The sequence below is a fragment of the Aegilops tauschii genome, chromosome 7, assembly GCF_002575655.3.
Source record: "Aegilops tauschii subsp. strangulata cultivar AL8/78 chromosome 7, Aet v6.0, whole genome shotgun sequence".
NCBI lineage: Eukaryota > Viridiplantae > Streptophyta > Magnoliopsida > Poales > Poaceae > Aegilops > Aegilops tauschii.
In genome coordinates this window covers 28169323-28175257 of record NC_053041.3, presented here as the reverse complement: position 1 = coordinate 28175257, position 5935 = coordinate 28169323, and the positions used below count along the sequence as shown (strand labels likewise).

General features: G+C 43.4%; 1 long non-coding RNA gene across 1 annotated transcript; it reads right to left on the bottom strand.

Moving 5' to 3' along the window:
• Positions 1 to 1657: 1657 nt before the first annotated feature.
• Positions 1658 to 5416, bottom strand: LOC141028056 (uncharacterized). Its single transcript, XR_012190271.1, has 2 exons — positions 3422 to 5416; positions 1658 to 3165 (listed from the first exon to the last, which is right to left on the bottom strand). It is a non-coding gene; the product is annotated as an uncharacterized lncRNA (long non-coding RNA).
• Positions 5417 to 5935: the final 519 nt, after the last annotated feature.

The following is a 5935-nucleotide window of genomic DNA, read 5'->3' as shown; positions in this document are numbered from 1 at the left end:
CGTACTAGATACCTTCATTTCTATCTATTTATGCGACAAGTAATTCGGGACGAATGGAGTAGTAAACATATGGGTTTAAGACTCCCTTCACGATCCGGCCATGCATGGCTAGCCGAAATCAAGCTTAGCCAACATATGAGTCCCACCTGCTCACGTATAGGTTTAGGACTGCCATCCCGATCCAGACATGCACGGCCGACCGAAATCGGGCTCAGCCTACGTGAGACCATGCCACAATTAGTCTATATAAACGACGCTCTGTCCTATGGCATTTCCACACTTAGCTGCAAAATACTAGTTATAGCACAACAATTTGTGGCCCACGGAATTGATCGAAAATCCATTTCTGATCACTCCAACTGATTGAAGGTAATATTATTGTTTCGCCGTTCACCGTCCATAATTTCCATACTTTCGTGTTTGTACTACCATGCATACATGAGCTAGCTGAGAAAATCCATGAGCTTTAACGTTGCCTCGATCAAATTGAATGGGCCCTACGTCAAGACATCAACCAGGAAGGCACGAGGTAGGGGGCGCGCCTACCCCCCTGGGCGCGCCCTCCACCCTCGTGGGCCCCACGTTGCTCCACCGACGTACTTTTCCTCCTATATATATACATACGTACTCCCAAACTACCAGATACGGAGCCAAAAACCTAATTTCACCGCCGCTACCTTCTGTACCCGTGAGATCCCATCTTGGGGCCTTTTCCGGAGCTCCGCCAGAGGGGGCATCGATCACGGAGGGCTTCTACATCAACACCATAGCCTCTCCGATCGATGATGTGTGAGTAGTTTACCTCAGACCTTCGGGTCCATAGTTATTAGCTAGACTAGTTGCCAACCCGTGCAGTTGCACGGGCTAGTTATGTAGACAATAGCTTAGTCGAATTTCGGAAACATTGGTAATGCATAGAGAAATTAAACAAATTACTAATTCAGAGACTTTGATTAAGCTCTTGAAAGTGTACTATGTAAATGTTGACCGTTTGTTCTGGTAACAATACATTCATGAAATATACCCAAGAAGTTCATTGACTTATTAACACCCCCAGGTATATATATTGAAAATATAAAATAATTGTAGGTTCGCGCAATATTCCAAATAGAACCAACAAAAACGGCCCAGTACTTTCTTAATTTGTTGCATGATTATTGAGCACCAAAGAACGTAGTATGGTGCATATAATCACGCCATTACGCCAAAAAAACTATAGAACATGAGCCCATGATACAATTAAAAACATGTGATTTTTCGTGCATACTCATTCTATATTATCTAGGCGGAATTGTTGTCTCTATCTTTTCATCCAAAATAATAATTACTCATGTACAGTGTTGTAACTTTGAAACTTGTAACTACGAAAAGAAATCAGGATCACAAAACTGGTACAGTAGTCTATGAAACTGAATTCGATTATCAAAAAGCTTTGGTGAAAAGAAAAGAAAACATACACAAATTTCGCAAAAGAATATCTCCATACATCATATCTTCCCTAAATCCAGCAACCAACATTAATTATTTCTCTAAACTTATTGTCGTGGAATTAACACGTCAGATGTCTGAGGTGTAAGGACTTAGTCGTGAGGCCAGCGCATCTATGTAGTAACTTGAGAGGGGTTGATTGGGATGAGAGACGCAGGGCGGATCAACGTACAAGACAAGGGTTTAGACAGCTTCGGGCCCCGGAAAACATCATCCGGTAACAACCCTACATGCTGTTTGTGGCTAGGTCTCATTATGCTTATGAGAGAGTCGCCGGTAAGCCTGCTCTTTGAGTCTAGCCCTAGAGATTGTTTCTTGTTGCTCGTCCCTCTTTGGGGTGCCCTGCCCCTCCTTATATAAGTTAGAGGGGCGGGTTACATGTGGAGTCCTAGTAGGACTAGGACTAGTCTATCTTCTCTTACAAGTTAATTACAAGTCCGGGTCTTGCTTCCTCATACAGGAAATATTCGTCATCCCTTTCGTTTTAATCCGGCCCATCATAACGTGAGCCGGCCTTCTGGGCTTTAGGCCTTGTTGTCCATCTGACCCGCCCGCCGGGTTACTAATGAGTCGCCAAGATCGGCCAGGTTATCTGTGAATCGCCAAGCTCCGGGCGGGTTACTAGTGAGCCGCCAATTCCGGCCGGGTCATACCGCGGGGTATATCCCGACACTTATAGATTAAGCGGATTGCAAGAATAATTTGTTTTTGAAAGATATCTGTAATGAATTGATAATGTAATAGCAGTTTGCCGAGTGATGTTGATGATTCCTGCCAGGAAAGGTAATTAGTAGTTATCGAGTAATTATGGAGAATGAAAAACTATATATTACTTAGTGGCTAGGCATATAATGTTTACATTTTAAGTGAGGTGTAGTAAGCTATTTTCTGGACAAAAGAGGTATCCTCAGAATCAGATTAGAAGAGAGGCTAGAAACAGGTATTGCTCAGAATGTTTGAAAGAACTAATCCTTATAGGATTAGAAGAGGATGATTCAGTAACCTTTGAAAGGTTTCCTTATGAACGATATACCGCTCTTTGCATTAAGAATTGTGATGTCAGCCCCGGACATTATAGAATAACCTAACATATGAGATAAGACTATCATCTCAATTGAGAAAGAAAAATATATGATAAAACACGTAGTCTTACTTACTAAAAGGCCCCATCAGGCACATGCAAGTGTTTAAACGAGTTTTTTTTGTCTGCCTTTCATCAAACGTAGATGGCATAATTGAGTACTGATGATGAACAGCAAGAGGCCATAAATTACAAAGTATGATCAGACCAAAGGTTAGAATTATTACATAGAGGATAGAATTTTTTTTCCAGTCCTACTGCCAGTTCCAGTTTTGTCGAGCAAACATAATATATTTTGAAGACTACCTTCCTTCATTTAAGATACAATGCCGCTTATTAGAGGCTGGACAGTAGAAACGCTAAAGGAAAAAACGTTAACTGAACTATCAGCCTGGCCGTACTGAATCAAATAGAAAGGAGAAATTTATCCTCTAACATGCACTTGCCGACCTGGCAGACGATCAGATTGCAACACACCCCTCACAGTCTTTACATAGGAAAGATCTGATCATTGTTAACATACCAAAGATCACGAGCGACCTTATAACTCCGCTGGTCTTGTTTCAGACGTGGTATGACCCTGGGTGGCCGACAAACTTTCGTCCACGTTGCGAGTTGACATGCAAGATCACGAACTCAATTCCAATGATGCTAAATATCGTAAAATCTATTTTGTAAATGTTCACAATATGCAAGACTATGCTAGACTTACCTTGAAGACTTGAACAATCGCCTAATTTACTACGGACGGAAAGACGGCAAGGCTGGCAACTATCTATGGCGACAGCAGCTAAAATCAAACCTAAACTAACAATATTAATTAGTTGATTCAAACCGTACCAGTGTGCTCACCTGAGAGTAGATTTTTTGTCATCTCCAACTCAGGTTTCACCCAAAGTGCACGGAGAGGAATCTGTCTTCTGTAGCTAGCTCCACGCCTCCACATCACGAAGATGATATGGACTATGTCCCTGCTGCTCCTCACGGACCTCATGAACTAACGGACCTCATGAACTAACCGTGGATCATCCTGTTTCTGTTCGCACCTGCCGCCAAGGAGAGCAAGGAAGTATCGGGAGGAGAAGAACATGCCAATAGCCAGGCTAGCGTATCTCCTCATCAGGTAATGTGATGTGGACTTCACATGGCGAGATGTGCTCTAGGAGAGCTGCATGATCCACATCTCGACATTACGCTGGCGTAGCATAGATCAATCAGAGGTAGGCCGGATGATAGCAGATCTGTTTTGCTTCCTTTCAGGAAAAAAAGAGAGAGAGGGTCGATAGGAGTTGTGCTGGACGTGGTTTCTACAGGGTATGCGTTGATCCTACAGCTTTAGATAGACTTATAGGGCTTGATTGCACCAGCACCTTGGGAGAAAAATCCACTGGCCACGTGGGTGTTCTAGTCTCAATATTTTTATTGATGGATGACCTGCACATGACGGTTCCGTACAAACTCGTTGTACTGTAATGCGTGATCCCATCGCTTAACTTTTTTTGTCTTAATAACAATTGCTCATTATATCTAAACCCCGTCATGCGATTCTCTGGCTCATTTTTTTTCTCTTCCTGGTCTAGATCTAGACTGTTCCATGCGAGATTCTATGCCTTATTTTTTTCCTTTTTAGTATAATAATAGATAGAATATTTGGGTTAATCTACACCGTAATAATTCGGTCCCACCAGATGAACGGTTCGTAAAATCTAATTAACGTGGTAATTTCTTGAGAGTCTGTAATTATTATAGGTATAGAATATATAGATAGATAGATAGATAGATGGCTTCTTCTCTCTTTTTGGATCTCAATACAATATTCTCTCCCTCTCTTGTGGAGATCTATTCGATGTAATCTCCTTTTGCGGTGTGTTTGTTGAACCGATGAATATTGGGTTTATGATCAAGTTTATCTATGAACAATATTTGAATCTTCTCTGAATTCTTTTATGTATGATTGGTTATCTTTGCAAGTCTCTTCGAATTATCAGTTTGGTTTGGCCTACTAGATTGATCTTTCTTGCAATTGGAGAAGTGCTTAGCTTTGGGTTCAATCTTGCGATGTCCTTTCCCAGTGACAGTAGGGGCAGCAAGGCACATATTGTATTGTTGCCATCGAGGATAACAAGATGGGTTTTATATCATATTGCATGAGTTTATCCCTCTACATCATGTCATCTTACTTAAAGCGTTACTCTGTTCTTTTGAACTTAATACTCTAGATGCATGCTGGATAGCGGTTGATGTGTGGAGTAATAGTAGTAGATGCAGGCAGGAGTCGGTCTACTTGTCGCGGATGTGATGCCTATATACATGATCATACCTAGATATTTTCATAACTATGCTCAATTCTGTCAATTGCTCAACAGTAATTTGTTTACCCACCGAAATACTTATGCTCTCGAGAGAAGCCACTAGTGAAACCTATGGCCCCCGGGTCTATCTTCCATCATATTAATCTTCCAACACTTAGCTATTTTTATTGCCCTTTTATTTTACTTTGCATCTTTATCATAAAAACACCAAAAAATATTATCTTATCATATCTATCAGATCTCACTCTCGTAAGTGACCGTGAAGGGATTGACAACCCCTTTATTGCGTTGGTTGCGAGGATTTATTTGTTTGTGTAGGTGCGAGGGACTCGTGCGTGGCCTCCTACTGGATTGATACCTTGGTTCTAAAAAACTGAGGGAAATACTTACGCTGCTTTACTGCATCACCCTTTCCTCTTCAAGGAAAAACCAACGCAGTGCTCAAGAGGTAGCACCCGTCCCCGACACCGGCCGCCCGCCGCCGGTCCCTGGACTCCCGCCGGTTGTTCACCCCGGCCGCCGCGCTCGCCCCGGCCATCGCGCTCCCCCGGCCGCCGGTCCCCGGAGTCCAGTCGCCGCCCGCGCCGCCCCGGCCGCCCTGGCCTCCGCCTGCGCGCCGCGGCCGCCCCGCGTCTTCCTCGTCCGCCCGTCCATCGGTGGCCGCGCTGGCCTACGCTATGTGCGGATTTCAAATTGGCGTGAGGAAGAGGACGACCAGAAAAAAACTGTGCTAGCTGTGGGCCTGTTCGTTATATTTAGAGAATATTCCTTTTTACGGGTTGATTATATAGGATTTGTTCGGCCACAGCTAAAATCAACCCTTAAAACACGTTTTTCTAGGCCCTTATAACGACTATAATGGTCCGCGATATACGGGTCTGCTAGAGATGCTCTTAGAGGTGTAGATAAATAGTGGCGCCGGCTTTAAAATGTAGTAACAGATGCTGCCACTACTAGGGAAAAGCCTAGCAGCAGCGCGGGTTTTAGGCCTATCAGTAGCACGGGCAGGGGCGCTACTGGTACGACGCTATAGCTAAAGGTTAGCAGTAGCGTT